Below are 15189 nucleotides of genomic sequence, written 5' to 3'. Positions count from 1 at the left end.
AGCTATTCCATCTGGGCACAGAAACTAAAGAACAATACCAACTGGCATAAGCATGAAAAGAGCCATCTGAGTGGGAGGCTCTATGCCTTTTCCTTCAGGCTCAACACACAAGACATCTTAGCAAAGGAAGAACTCCCCATTCTTCCATGCAAATGTATTAAGGCTCCTACAGAAAGGCACGGAGACTGACTGTAATGTGGTATGTTTGTGCTGTGGAAAATCTTCCTGTGGTTTAGTGGTCAGAGATGAGGGTTTTCACAGGGCAGAAAATCAGTCTACTTTTCAGAAAATACTTCCCAATAGGCAGCATGTCGGGCCAGAATCAAAAAATGTCAACCTAGAATTCTATACTCAGCACAAATACTTTTCAAAAACGAAGGCAAAAAAAATACTTTTCCAGACAAATACAGCTAAGTGAATTCACTGAAAGTAGACTTACATTATTATGTAAGTCTAAAAAACATAATTAATGTTTTTTAATTAAAATATAATTGACATAATATTGTGTAAATTTAAGGTGCACACATGTTAATTTGATATGTTCATATGCTGGAGCAATTGCTGTTGTAGCAATAATTAGCATCTCTATCACATTACATAATTATTATTTCTTTTGAATAATTAAGTTCTAGTCTCTTAAGTTTGATTATAATACAATATTGTTATCTATGTTCACTGAACTGTGCATTAGATCTCTAGGACTTATTTACTTCTCATTACAAGTTTATACCCTTAAACAACATCTGCCCATTTCCCCACCGCCACCCTAATCCCTTGGTAAATGCTATTTTACTCTCTACTTTTATGAATTTCACTTTTTATTTTTTTAAGGTTTTATTTATTTTTTTTTAAATTTTATTTATTTATTTCACAGAGACAGCCAGCGAGAGAGGGAACACAAGCAGGGGGAGTGGGAGAGCAAGAAGCAGGCTCCCAGCAGAGGAGCCTGATGTGGGGCTTGATCCCAGAACCCCGGGATCACGCCCTGAGCCGAAGGCAGACGCTCAACGATTGCGCCACCCAGGCGCCCCTAAGGTTTTAGTTTTAACTAATCTCCACCCATGCTCTACTGACTAAGCCAGCCAGGTACCCTGAATTTGGCTTTTTTGATTCCACATATTAAGTGATATCATATGGTATATGTTTTTTTTCTCTCTGACATATGAGAAATTTTTAAGTTTTTCTGGCAAAAGGAAAATATCAAATGGAAATTTAGAATTACAAAAGTAACAAGGCTTATGATGACAAATATGTGACTAAATGGTAAAGATGGTTTTTCTCATTTTTAATCTCTTTACCAGCTAATTGAAGTGGTATCAGCAAGATGGCAGAGTAAGAGTTTTCTGTCTTTCCACCAAAGAACAATCATGACAATAACCAATGGAAGAGTACTTTTCTGGAAGGCCGGGAATCTGGCAGAGAAGTTCTAGCATACGATCCGAGCAACAACTTCCAACAGTAGCTTGCAGAGAAGGGCAACGGTAGAGTGGGAGGATCCTGAACTTAGCTCCTCCCACAAAACACCACGGCTACAACCACATGTATTCCAACTCACGCTGAAGATGAACTGAAGACTGGCAGGACAGATTCTCCACAGCCAGTCACAGAGAGAAGGCCACATCACTTATATGTGGGATTTAAGAAACAAAAGCTGAACACGGGGAAAAAAAGAGAGAGGCAAACCATAAGACACTTAACTTTAGAGAACAAACTAAGAGTTGCTAGAGGGAAGGTGGGGGGATGGGCTAGATGGGTGATGGGGATTAAGGAGACCACTTGTAATGAGCACTGGGTATTATATGTAAGTGATGAATCACTAAATTCTACTCCTGAAAACTAATATTATACCATACATTAACTAACTGAAATTTAAAGAAAAACATGAAACTATAAAAAACAAAAGGTAGGAGGGGAAGAGAAAGGGTGGGAAACCAACCCCCCTGGGCCCAATTACCCACAAAGGAAAGGGACATCAGAAGCATGGAGGAGCAAGGGGATCAGGCCCCACACTGGGCACCCCCTGCCCTGAGGACCCATCTGGGAAGACAAATCCCCCTAAAAATGTGACTTTAAAAATCATCAGGGCTTAACTTCAGGAGAGCTGGAATGCTACAGGAAACCAGGTCTCTCCCCTGAAAAAGAGAGCATGCTAAGTAACTCAGCCCAACACAGCACAGAAGTAGCAGTTTGAAAAGCAGCAGTTTGAAAAAGGGTATACATGAGGGAGATTTACTTAGGATAAAATTTAGGACATGTGACAGAGTGGTAGAGATCTGTAGGATCTTTCTCTAGGTACAGAAGTGCTGGTGGATTCCATTTTTCTTGCCCTCCTCGAGCCTAGATAGCCAGACGCTTGTGGGATCCAGTTCTGACATTTTCCATCTACTTTGCTAGCACCATTGGCATCACCCAACCCACCCTCCGAGCAAGTAGCCCTCCAAAGTGGCTCCCATCCCACCACACCCAGGGGGCAGCCTCAGCCAGATCAGCATCCTCCCAACTCCTGCCCTGGGGTGGGGGGGGGGCTAACCTCACACACCCACAGAAGCTACAGTACAGCAGAGCTACTCAGCCAGCTGCAAATGGAGCAAGACCTGGTCACTAGCGCACCTGCAGCAGGTCTAGGGAGGCATTGCAGGCAGCCAAGCTGAGGGCCTGCCCCACCTCCCAGCACAGCCACAGCAGCTGCAGCAGGGCTTCTTAGCCAACTGCACAGAAGACAAGCCAGTAGGCCAGTGGGCCTGCAGCAGTTGAGGCCAGTCATTGCAGCCAGATGAACTAAAAGCCAGCCCTGCCCACCAGCATGCCCATAGCAGTCACAACTCAACCACAACAGAAGGGCACATGCAGCATACAAAGGATCCCTTCTGCACAAGGCCACTGCTCCCTTCGGCACAAGGCCACTGCTCTCAAGACCAAAAAATATAGCTAACCTAAACACAGAGAGTCAGACAAAATGAGGAGATAGAAGAATATGTGGTTAAAGAAAAAACAAGACAAAACCACAGAGAAAGAGCTAAACAAAATGGAGATAAGCAATATGCCTAATAAAGAGTTCAAAGTAATGGTCATACGGACATTCGCTGGACTTCAGAGAAGAGTGGGTGAACTCTGAGAATTCAACAAAGAGAACATCTTTTTAAAAAGAGCCAGTCAGAACTACATACAACAACTAAAATGAAAAAATACACTAGAGGTAATCAACAGCAGATTAAAGGATGCAGAAGAACAGATCAGAGATCTGGAAGGCAGGGTTCCCCTCTGCAACATCAAGAACAGTAACATTCACATTACTGGGGTCCCAGAAGGCAAAGAGAGAGAGAAGGGGCAGAAAATTTATTTGAAGAAATAATTTATCTGACAACTTCCCTAATTTGGGGAAGGAAAGAGACATCCAGGTCCAGGAAGCAGAGAGAGACTCAAATAAGAGGAGCCCAAGGAGGTCAACACCAAGACACATGATAGTTAAAATGGCAAAAATTAAAGATAAAGAGAGAATCTAAACACCAGCCAGAGAAAAAAGAACACAGTTACATACAAAGGAAACCTCATAAGGCTATCAGCCAATTTTTCAGAAGAAACACTGAAGTCCAGAAATAAGCAGCACAATATAGTAAAACCACTGAAAGGGGGAAAAAAACAAAAAACAAAAAAACAAAAACAAACAAAAACTTCAGCCAAGAAAATGCGACCCAGCAAAGATATCATTCAGAATTGAAAAAGACATAGAAGACTTTCCCAAACAAACAAAAGTTAAAGGAATTCATCATCATCAACCAGCCCTAACAAGAGATTTTAAAGGGAATTCTCTAAGTGGAAAGAAAAAGTCCATAACTGTAAATAAGAAAATTATGAAAGGAAAAAATTTCACTAGTAAAAGCAAACATACAGTAAAAGTACAAGACCAACCACTTGCAGAATTAGTATTAAGATTAAAACAAAAAAGTAAAATCAATTATATCTACAAAAATTAGTCAAGGGATATGCAAAATTTAAAAGTATAAAATATTACATCATATATGTAAAACATGGAAGGGGGAATAAAAATGTAGGGCTTCTAGAATGTATTCAAACTTAAGTAACCATCAACTTAATATAGACTATTATACACACAAGATGTTATATATGACCCTCATGGTAAACTCAAACCAAAAAACCTATACTACAGACACAAAAAATAAAGAGAAACGAATCCAAACATTAACACTAAAGAAAGCCATCAAACACAACGGAAGAGAACAAGAGACAAAGAAAGGAACAGAGAAGAACTAGAAGAACAACCAGAAAACAATTAACAAAATGGAAACAAGTACATACCTACCAATAATTACTTCAAATGTAAATGGACCATATGCTCCAGTCAAAATACATGGGGTAACTGAATGGGTAAAAAACCAAGATCTATCTATGAGCTGCCTACAAGAGACTCAATTCAGACCTAAAGGCACATACAAATTAAAAGTGAAGGGATGGATGTTCCATGCAAATAGAACCACAAAAAGCTAGGATAGCAATACTTACAGCAGACAAAATAAACTTTAAAACAAAGACTGCAACGAGACAAAAACATCATAACATACGATAAAAAAAAAAAAAACCTTAAAAAAAAAGCCCAAAGTTAGTAGAGGGAAAAGAATAATAAAGATCAGAGTGGAGACTAATGAAATAGAGACTTAAAATTAATTCAATAAGAGGATATTACAACTGTAACTATCTCTGCATCCAACATAGGAGCACCTAAATATATAATCCATGTGTTAACATATAGAGAGGAAGAAACTGACACCAATCCAATAACAGTAAGGGATGTTAGCACCCCATTTACATCAGGGATAGATTATCCAGATAGTAACACATTAAGGAAACAGTGGCTTTGAATGATATATTAAACCAGTTTATGTTAACAGATGATAAAGAATATCCCATCCAGAAATAGCAGAATACACATTCTTTAAAGTAAACATGGAACATTTTATAGGCTAGATCACATGTTAGGCCATAAAACAAATGTCAATTAATTCAAGATGACTGAAAACATATCAAGCATCTTTTCCAACCACAATAGTATGAAACTAAAAATGAATTACTAGGAAAATGCTGGAAGAAACACAAACACATGTGGCCTAAATAAAATGTTACTAAACAGCCAATGGGTTCGCAAAGAAATAGAGGAAATAAAAAAAATACCTGCAGTCAAATGAAAATGGAAACACTATAGTTCAAAATCTTTGAGATGCAGCAAAAGCAGTTCTAAAAGGGAAGTTTACAGCAATATAGGCTTACCTCAAGAAACAAGAAGAATTTCAAATAAACAATCTAAACTCACACCTAAAGAACTTAAAAAAAAAAAAGCCCAAAGTTAGTAGAGGGAAAAGAATAATAAAGATCAGAGTGGAGACTAATGAAATAGAGACTTAAAAAACAACAGAAAAGATCAATGAGACTAAAAGCTAGTTCTCTGAAAAAGATAAACAAAAGATAAACATTTAGCCAGACTCAGCAAGAAAAAAGGATTCAATCAATAAAATCAGAAATGAAAGAGGAGAAATTACAACTGACACCAGACAAACACAAAGGATTACAAGGGATTACTATGAAAAATTATATGCCAATAAATTGGACAACCTAGAAGAAATGAATAAATTCCTGGAAACATAAAATCTTCCGAGATGGAATCAGGAAGAAACAGAACATCTGAACAGACCCATTACTAGTAACGATATTGTATCATTAATCAAAACAACTCCCAGGGCATTTGGATGGCTCAGTCAGTTGAGCATCAGACTCTTGGTTTCAGCTCAGGTTGTGAGATTGGGCCCCATACTGGGCTCCATGCTGACTTTGGAGCCTCCTTGTGATACTCTCTCTCCCTATACCCCTCCTTACCCTCCCCCAGCTCTTGCACACTCACTCTCTCTCTCAAAAAACAAAACAAAACAAAAAAACAAAAAACCTTCCTAAGAAACTAAAGTCCATGAAATGGATTCACAAATAAATTCTACCAAACATCTAAAGAAGCGTTAGTGCCTATCCTTCAAAAATTACTCCAAAAAATTCAAGAGGAAGGAATGCTGTGGCTCAGTTGGTTAAGTGTCTGCCTTCAGCTCAGGTCATGGTCCCAGGGTCCTGGGATTGAGCCCCGAATCAGGCTCTCTGCTCAGCAGGGAGTCTGCTTCTCCCTCTCCCTCTGCCCCTCTCCCCGCACTTGTGCTCTCTCGTGAGTGCTCTATCTCAAATAAAATCTTAAAAAAAAAAAAGACACTCCATGCTAATGGATTAGAAGAATTAATATTGTTAAAATGTCCGTACTACTCTAAGCATTCTACAAATTCAATGCAATCCCTATCAAAATACCAATGGTATTTTTCACAGACACTGAAAAAACAATCCTAAAATTCACATGGAACCACAAGAGAACAGCTAAAGCAATCTTGAGAAAGAAGAACAAAGCTGGAGACCTCATAATCCCAGATTTCAAACTCAACTGCAAAGCTATAGTTATCAAAACAGTACAGCACTGGCACAAAAACAGACATACAGATTAATGGAATAGAACTGAGAGCGCAGAAATAAACCCACACGTATGGGTCAATTAATCTATGACACTGAAGGCAAGAAAATTAAGTGGGGAAGGGACCCCTGGGTGGCTCAGTCAGTATCTGCCTAAGTGTCTGCCTTCAGCTCAAGTCATGATCCCAAAGTCTTGGGAACGAGTCCCGCACCGGGCTCCTTGCTTGGCAGGGAGCCTGCTTCTCCATCTGCCTGCTGCTCCCCCTGCTTGTGCTCTCCCTCTGTCAAATAAATAAATAAAATCTTTTTTTAAGAAATTAAGTGAGGAAACAACAGTCTCTTCAATAAATGGTGTTGCAAAAACTGGACAGCTACATGAAAAAGAACAAAACTAGACCACTTTCTTACATCATACATAAAAATAAACTCAAAATGGGTTTAAGACCTAAATGTAAGACCTGAAACCATAAAACCCCTAAACAGGCAGTAAATTCTTGGTTGTAGCCATTCTTTTTTGGATCTATCTCCTCAGGCAGGGGCAACAATTGGGACTACATTAAACTAAAAGGTTTTTGCACAGTGAAAGAAACCATCAACAAAAGAAAAGACAACCTACTGAACGGAAGAAGATATTTGCGAATGATATATCTTGTAAGGGATTAATATCCAAAATATATAATAAAGGACTCCTATAACAACCCCAAAGAAGTCCAAATAATCGTATTTAAAAATGGGCAGAGGACCTGAATAGATGTTTTTCCAAAGAAGCCATTACAGATGGTCAAGAGACAAATAAAAAGATGCTCAACGTCACTAATCACTAGAAAATTCTAATCAAAGCCATAATGAGATAACACCTCACACCAGTCAGAATCACTAGTATTGAAGAAATAACAAGTGTTGGTAAGGATGTGGAGAAAAGGGAATCCATGCATTGTTGGTGGACAATGTAAATTGGTACAGACACTCTAGAAAACAGTACAGAGGTTCCTCAAAAACTAAAAACAGAAGTACCATACAATCCAGTCATTCCACTTCTGGGTTTTTACCCTAAGAAAACAAAAACACTAATTTGAAAAGATACATGTACCCTGTGTTTATGGCAGCATTATTTACAATAGTCAAGATATGGAAACAACCTGAGTGTCCACTAATAGATGAATGGATAAAAAAGATGTGGAGTGTGTGTGTATGTATACAATGGACTATTAGTCATAAAAAGGGATCAAATCTTGCCATTTGTGATAACATGGACGGACGTGAAGGGTATTATGCTAAGTGAAAAAAGTCAGAGAAAGAAAAATGCCATATGATTTCACTTACATGTGGAATCTAAAAAACAAAACAAATGAATAAACAACAACAACAAACAAAAAGACTCGTAGAGAACAAACTAGTGGCTGCCAGAGGGGAAGGGGATGGGGGTGTAGGTGATAAGTAAGTCATAAAGGCATAGGGAATATAGCCAATAATATCATAATAACTCTGTAATGGTGACAGCTGATAACTACATTATTGTGATGAGCATTTCATAACATACATAACTGACAAGTCACTACGGTATACACCAGAAACTAATATGTCATTTCCACTCCAACTTTTAAAAAAATCACACATTTGACTTATGGAAGAGAGTCAGAGGAACAGTTTCACTTTACCCGCATTACTATTCCTCCAACATGACACAGCTCAGTGCCAGAAGACCCTCTCGCCAGCAATTTTTCCCATAAGGGTGAGAGAGAGAGAGCATGAAAGTATGTGCCCAGCTTCCCCAGCTGTGTTGTAATCTGCCAAAAGGCCCACTTCTTTCTTGCCCCATCCAGAATACTGAGATGAACAGCACAACTGAGGGGTAGGGAGGGGCTGACAGAACAGCAGAAAGAGCTAAAAATGTATCAAAGACATGGATCCTACTAACTATTTCACGGACTGAATCAGGAAACCCACACCTGACGTGCTGGGGATGCCTTGCTGGCAATTCCTCCAACTGGCCCATGGGCACCCCCAACACCCGACATGCCTCACTCACACATACTCCCACCCTCTGGCAGGTTCCAGTGTGTGTCACCTGACCCACAGAGTGAAGGGATGTGCTCAACATTCTTTATGCAAGTAGAACTGTGCTTAAAGAGACGTATATGCAAGTATATACAATGGAATATTACTGAGCCATTAAAAAGAAAAGGAAATCCTCTATTTACAACAGGAACAAACCTGAAGGACATTATGTTAAGTGAAGTAAGCCAGAGAAATGTGAATTCTCGATTCTCAATGATCTCCTTTATATTTGGAATAGAAAGAAAGAAAAGAAAAGAAGAGAAGAGAAGACAAGAGAAAAGGAAAAAGAAAGAAAAAGAAAGAAAGGAAAAGAAAGAAAAGAAAAGAAAGAAAAAAGAAAAGAAAAGAAAAGAGAGAAAGGAAGGAAGGAAGGGTAAGTCTAACTCATAGAAACAGTGTAGAATTGTGGGTACCAGGGGCTGGGGGTAGGGAAATGGGGAGAGACGGGCCAGATGGTCCCAGTTTTCAGTTATAAGTTTTGAGGATCTACATACAGCATGGTGACTACAACACATATAGCAAAATGTATAGTATGGTGACTATATTGTATATTGCAGAACTGAAATTTGCTAAGGAGTGTATTTTAAGGGTTGTCTCACACACATTAAAAGGTACCTATGTGTGGTGATGAATGTGTTAAGTTGATTGTGGGAATCCTTTTACAATGTACACATATATTACATCATCATGATGTACACTTTAAGTATATTAATTTTAGGGGCACTTGGGTGCCTCAGTCGGTTAAGTGTCTGTCTTCAGATCAGGTCATGGTCACACAGTCCTGGGACTGAGCCCCATGTCGGGCTCCTGGCTCAATGCAGAGCTTGCTTCTCCCTCTCCCCCCTGTTCTTACTATCCCTCTGTCTCTCTCAGATACGTAAAAAAAATATCTTTAAAAATCTATTAATTTTGTCAATTATAATTCAATAAACCTGGAAAAAGTAATTGGCTACTAAATTTTTTTATTTATTTAATTTTAAATTTTTAATTCCAGTATAGTTAACAGACAATATTATTTTAGTTTCAGGTGTACCATATACTGACCCAGCAATTCCATACATCACCCAGTGCTCATCGTGACAATTCCACTCCTTAATCCCCATCCCATTTTACTCATTCCCCTCACCCACCCCCCCTGTGGTAACAATCAGTTTATTCTCTATATTTGAGTTTGTTTCTTGGTTTGTCTCTTTTCCCCCCTTTGCTTGTTTGTTTCTTAAATTCCACATATGAGTGAATCATATGGTATGTCTTTCTTTGACATATTTTCCTTAGCATACTCTCTAGCTCCAACCATGTCACCACAAATATGCAAGTGAGTGCAAGATTGCTGACGGATGAATAACATTTCACTGTCTGTATGTACCACATGTCTTTATCCATGCATCTATCGATGGACATGGACTGCTTCCATGATTTGCCATCGTAAATAATGCTACTATAAACACAGGGGTGCATGGATCCCTTAAAATTAGTGTTTTGCATTTGGGGGGTAAATACCTAGAAGCGTGATTACCGGATCATAGAGCAGTTATATTTTTAAATTTTATTTTTATTTATTTACTTATTTTGATTTAAATTCAGTTTATGTAACATATACTGCATTATTGGTTTCTGCGATAGAATTTAGAGATGTATTAGTTGCATATAACACCCACTGCTCATTACAGCAAGTGCTGTCTTTAATGTCCATCACGTAATTACCACAGCCCCCCAAGCACCTCCACTCCAGCAACCCTCAGTTTGATTCATAGTTAAGAGACTCTTAGGTTTAGTCCCTCTCTGTTTTTACCTTTTCTTTCCCATCCCCTATGTTCATCTGTTTTGTTTCTTAAATTCCACATATGAGTGAAGTCATAAGGTATTTGTCTTTCTCTGACTTATTTCGCTCAGCATGATACCCTCTATTTCCATTCACGTCATTGCAAATGGCAGATTTCATTCTTTTTGATGGCTGAGTAGTATTCCATTGTATGTATACACACAACATCTCCACTATCCGTTCCTCTGTTGAAGAACATCTGGGCTCTTTCATATTTTCACTATTGTACACATTGCTGCTATAAACGCTGGGGTGCGTGTGCCTCTTAAAATCACTATGTTTGTATTCTTCAGATAAATACCTACTAGTGCAACTGCTGGGTCAGAGGATAGCTCTATTTTTAACATTTTGAGGAATCTCCATACTGTTTTCCAGAGGGGCTGCAGAAGTTTGCATTCCCACCAACAGCGTAAAAGGATCCCTCTTTTTCCACATCCTCACCAATATTTGCTGTAGGTGACCACCCCATCCATGCATCAACCAAACATCTATTGTTCCCAGACTTGTTAATTTTAGCCATTCTGATTGGTGTGAGATGGTATCTCATTGTGGTTTTGATTTGTATTTCCCTGATGCTGAGTGAGGTTGAGCATTTTTTCATGTCTCTGTTGCCATTTGTATGTCTTCTTTAGAGAAATGTCTGTTCATGTCTTCTGCCCATTTCTTGACCGGATTACTTGGTTTCTTTAGCTGTTGAGTTTGGTAAGCTCTTCTTAGATTTTGGATACTAGTCCTTTATCTGATATTTGCAAATATCTTCTCCTATTCCATAAGTTGTCTTTTAGTTTTATCAACTGTTCCCTTCGCTGTGCAAAAGCATTTTATCTTGATGAAGTCCCAACAGTTCACTGTTGCTTTTGTTTCCCTTGCCTTTGGAGACATGTCTAGTAAGAAATTGCTATGGCTGAGGTCAAAGAGGCTGCTGCCTGTGTTCTCCTTTAGGGTTTTGATGGTTTCCCGTCTCACATTTAGGACTTTCATCTATTTGGAGTTTATTTTTGTGTGTGGTGTAAGAAAGTGGTCCAGTTTCATTCTTCTGCATGTGGCTGTCAAATAGTCCAAACAGCATTTGTTGAAGAGACAGATTTTTTCCATTGGATGTTCTTTCCTGCTTTTTGAGATTAGTTGACCATAGCAGTGAGGGTCCATTTCTGGGTTCTCTCTTCTGTTCCATTGATCTATGTGTCTGTGTTTGTGCCATTACCATACTGTCTTGATGATTATAGCTTAACAGAGCTTGAAGTCTGGAATTGTGATGCCAACAGCTCTGGTTTTCTCTTTCGACGTTCCTTTGGCTATTCAGAGTCTCTTCTGGTTCCATACAAATTTTGGGATTGTTTGTTCCAGTTCTGTGAAAAACGTCAATAGTGTTTTGGTAGGGATTGCACTGAATGTGTAGATTGCTCTGGGCAGCATAGCCATTTTAACAATATTTGTTGCTCCAATGCATGAGCATGGAATGTTTTTCCATTTCTTTGTGTCTTCCACAATTTCTTTCATAAGTGTTCTATAGTCTTTAGAGTATGGATCCTTTGTCTCTTTGATTAGGTTTATTCCTAGTATCTTACGATTTTGGGTCCAATTGTAAATGGGATCGATTCCTTAATTTCTCTTTCTTCAGTCACATTGTTAGTGTATAGAAATGCAACTGATTTCTGTGCATTAATTTTGAATCCTGCCATGTTGCTGAATTCCTGTATGAGTTCTAGCAATTTTGGGGTGGAGTCTTTTGGATTTTCTACATAGAGTATCATGTCATCTATCAAGAGTGAAAGTTTGACTTCTTCCTTGCCAATATGGATGCATTTATTTCTTTTTTGTCTGATTGCTGAGACTAGGACTTCCAGTACTATGCTGAACAACAGTGGTGAAAGTGGACATTCCCGTCATGTTCCTGACCTTAGGGGAAAAGCTCTCAGTTTTTCCCCACTGAAGATGATATTCCCTGTGGGCTTTTAGTATATGGCTTTTATGATATTGAGGTATGTTCCTTTTATCCCTGCATGGCAGAGAGTTTTAATCAGGAAAGGATGCTGTATTTTGTCAAATGCTTTTTGTGCATCTATTGAGAGGATCGTATGGTTCTTGTCCTTTCTTTTAATAATGTTGTGTAACACACTGATTGATTTGTGGATGTTGAATTACCCTTGCAACCCAGGGATAAATCTCACATGGCCGTGGTGAATAATCCTTTTACTATACTGTCGGATCCTATTAGCTAGTATCTTCGAACTTTTGCATCCATGAACACGGAAGTCCCAGGTTTCCAGTGAGTCTCTGGCACAGCATGGGCCTTCCGAAAAGAGTCAGCTAATCAGGGATATTGGTCTGTAATTCTCCTTTTTAGTGAGGGCTTTGGCTTTGGGATCACAGCAATGCTGGCCTCACAATGAGTTTGGAAGTTTTCCTTCCATTTCTATTTTTTGGAACATTTCAGAAGAGCAGGTATTAATTTTTCTTTAAATGTTGGCAGAATTCTGCTGGGAAGTCATCTGGCCCTGGACTCTTGTTTGTTGGGAGATTTTTGATTACTGATTCAATTTCTTTCCTGGTAATGTGTCTATTCAGATTTTCTATTGCTTCCTGTTTCAATTCTGGTAGTTTATATGTTTCTAGGAATGTATCCATTTCTTCAGATCGCCTAATTTATTGACATAATTACTCATAATATTCTCTTGTACTCTTTTCTGTTTCTTTAGTGTTGGTTGTGATCTATCCTCTATCATTCTTGATTTTATTTATTTGGGTCCCTTCTCTCTCTCTCTCTCTTTTTTTTTAATAAGTCTGGCTAGGGGTTTATCGATCTTACTAATTCTTTCAAAGAATTAGTAAGCTCCTAGTTTCGTTGATCATTCCACTGGTCTTTTTCTTTTTATTTCTCTATCACTGATTTCTGCTCTAATTTTTATTATTTCTCTTCTCACGCTGGATTTAGGCTTCATTTGCTATTCATTTTCCAGCTCCTTTAGGTGTAAGGTTAGGTTGTGTATTTGAGACTTTTCTTGTGTCTTCAGGAAGGCCTGTATTGCTATATACTTCCCTCTTAGGACCGCCTTTGCTGCATCCCAAAGGTTTTGAACTATTGTGTTTTCATTTTCATTTGCTTCCATGTACTTTTTTAATTCTTCTTTAACTTCCTGGTTGACTTACTCATTCTTCAGTAGGATGTTCTTTAACCTCCATGCATTTGTGGTCCTTCCAAATTTTTTCTTGTGGTTGACTTCAAGTTTTATAGCATTGTGATCTGACCATATGCATGGTATGATCTCAGTCTTTCTGTACCAACTGAGACCTGATTTGTGACCTAGTACATGATTTATTCTGGAGAATGTTCCATGTGCACTCAAGGAGAATGTGTATTCTGCTGCTTTAGGATGAAAAATTCTTAATATATATGTGAAGTCCATCTGGTCCAGCGACATCAAAGCCCTTGTGTTTCATTATTGATCTTCTGCTGAGATGATCTGTCCATTGCTGTGAGTGTTAAAGTCCCCTACTATTATTGTATTATTACCAGTGAGTTTAATTTTATTATTAATTGGTTTATATATTTGGCTGCTCCCAAGTTAGAAGCATAAATATTTAAACTGCTTGATCTTGTAGGACAGACCATTTTATTATGAGGTAGTTTCCTTCTTCATCTCTTATTACTGCATTAAAGTCTAGTTATTCTGTTATAAGGATGACCACTCCAGCTTTCTATTGATGCCTGTTAGCATGATAAAACATTTCCCACCCCCTCGCTTTCAATCTGGAGGTGTCTTTGGGTCTAAAATGAGTCTCTTCTCTACCCAAACAAGGTTTCCTGAGTATCGGCGCAGCAGGCCCCTCCTCCCCCAGAAGGCAGGCTGAAAAATCAAGAGGCCCACAACCCAGGGCACCTGGGTGGCGCAGTCATTAAGTGCCTGTCTTCGGATTAGGGCCTGATCACAGCGTTCCAGAAAGGAGCTCCTCATCGGGCTTCTCCGCTGGGAGCCTGCTTCTACCTCTCGCACTCCCCTGCTTGTGTTCCCTTTCTTGCTGACTGTCTGTCTCTCTCTCTCAAATAAATAAATAAAATCTTTAAAGAAGAAAGCCCACATCCCTAAGATCTCTATAAAACAAGGGCACACGGCCTGGGTCCCAGTCAATAATTTGGGCTCTGGACAACCCCGCAATCTCTCCTCATCAGAATGACGAGAAGGAGAAGTGCCCCCCAGCAAAGAGAAGACAATGAGTCTGTGGCCTCTGCCACAGAAATAATAGATATGGATGTAACCGAATTATCAGAAATGGAATTCAGAGCAAGAATGGTCAAGATGATGTGTAGACTTGAAAAAAGCATTAACGAAAATGTTACTGAGAATATAGAATCCCTAAGGGCGGAAATGAGAGCGAATCTGACAGAAATTAAAAATTCTATGAGTCGGGGCGCCTGGGTGGCACAGCGGTTAAGCGTCTGCCTTCGGCTCAGGGCATGATCCCGGCGTTATGGGATCGAGCCCCACATCAGGCTCCTCCGCTGTGAGCCTGCTTCTTCCTCTCCTACTCCCCCTGCTTGTGTTCCCTCTCTCGCTGGCTGTCTCTGTCTCTGTCGAATAAATAAATAAAATCTTTTAAAAAAAAATTCTATGAGTCACATGCAGTCAAAACTAGAGGCTCTGATGGCCAGGGTCACCGAGGCAGAGGAACGCATTAGTGAATTGGAGGATGGGTTAGTAAAAGAAAAAACGAAAATAGAAGCTGGTCTTTAAAAAAATCCACACCCACGAATGTAGATTACGGGAGATTACTGACTCTATGAAACGATCCAATGTCAG

At 39.2% G+C, this 15189-nt stretch overlaps 1 protein-coding gene across 8 annotated transcripts in view; it reads right to left on the bottom strand.

Moving 5' to 3' along the window:
• Nucleotides 1-15189, bottom strand: part of LOC100466176 (cytochrome c oxidase assembly factor 1 homolog) — a 99809-nt gene that overhangs the window by 42576 nt on the left and 42044 nt on the right. The window lies entirely within an intron of this gene.

This window comes from Ailuropoda melanoleuca, chromosome 1 (genome assembly GCF_002007445.2).
Source record: "Ailuropoda melanoleuca isolate Jingjing chromosome 1, ASM200744v2, whole genome shotgun sequence".
Classification (NCBI taxonomy): Eukaryota; Metazoa; Chordata; class Mammalia; order Carnivora; family Ursidae; genus Ailuropoda; species Ailuropoda melanoleuca.
Note: the sequence above shows the minus strand (reverse complement) of the source record. Positions and strands in the feature narration are given on the sequence as shown.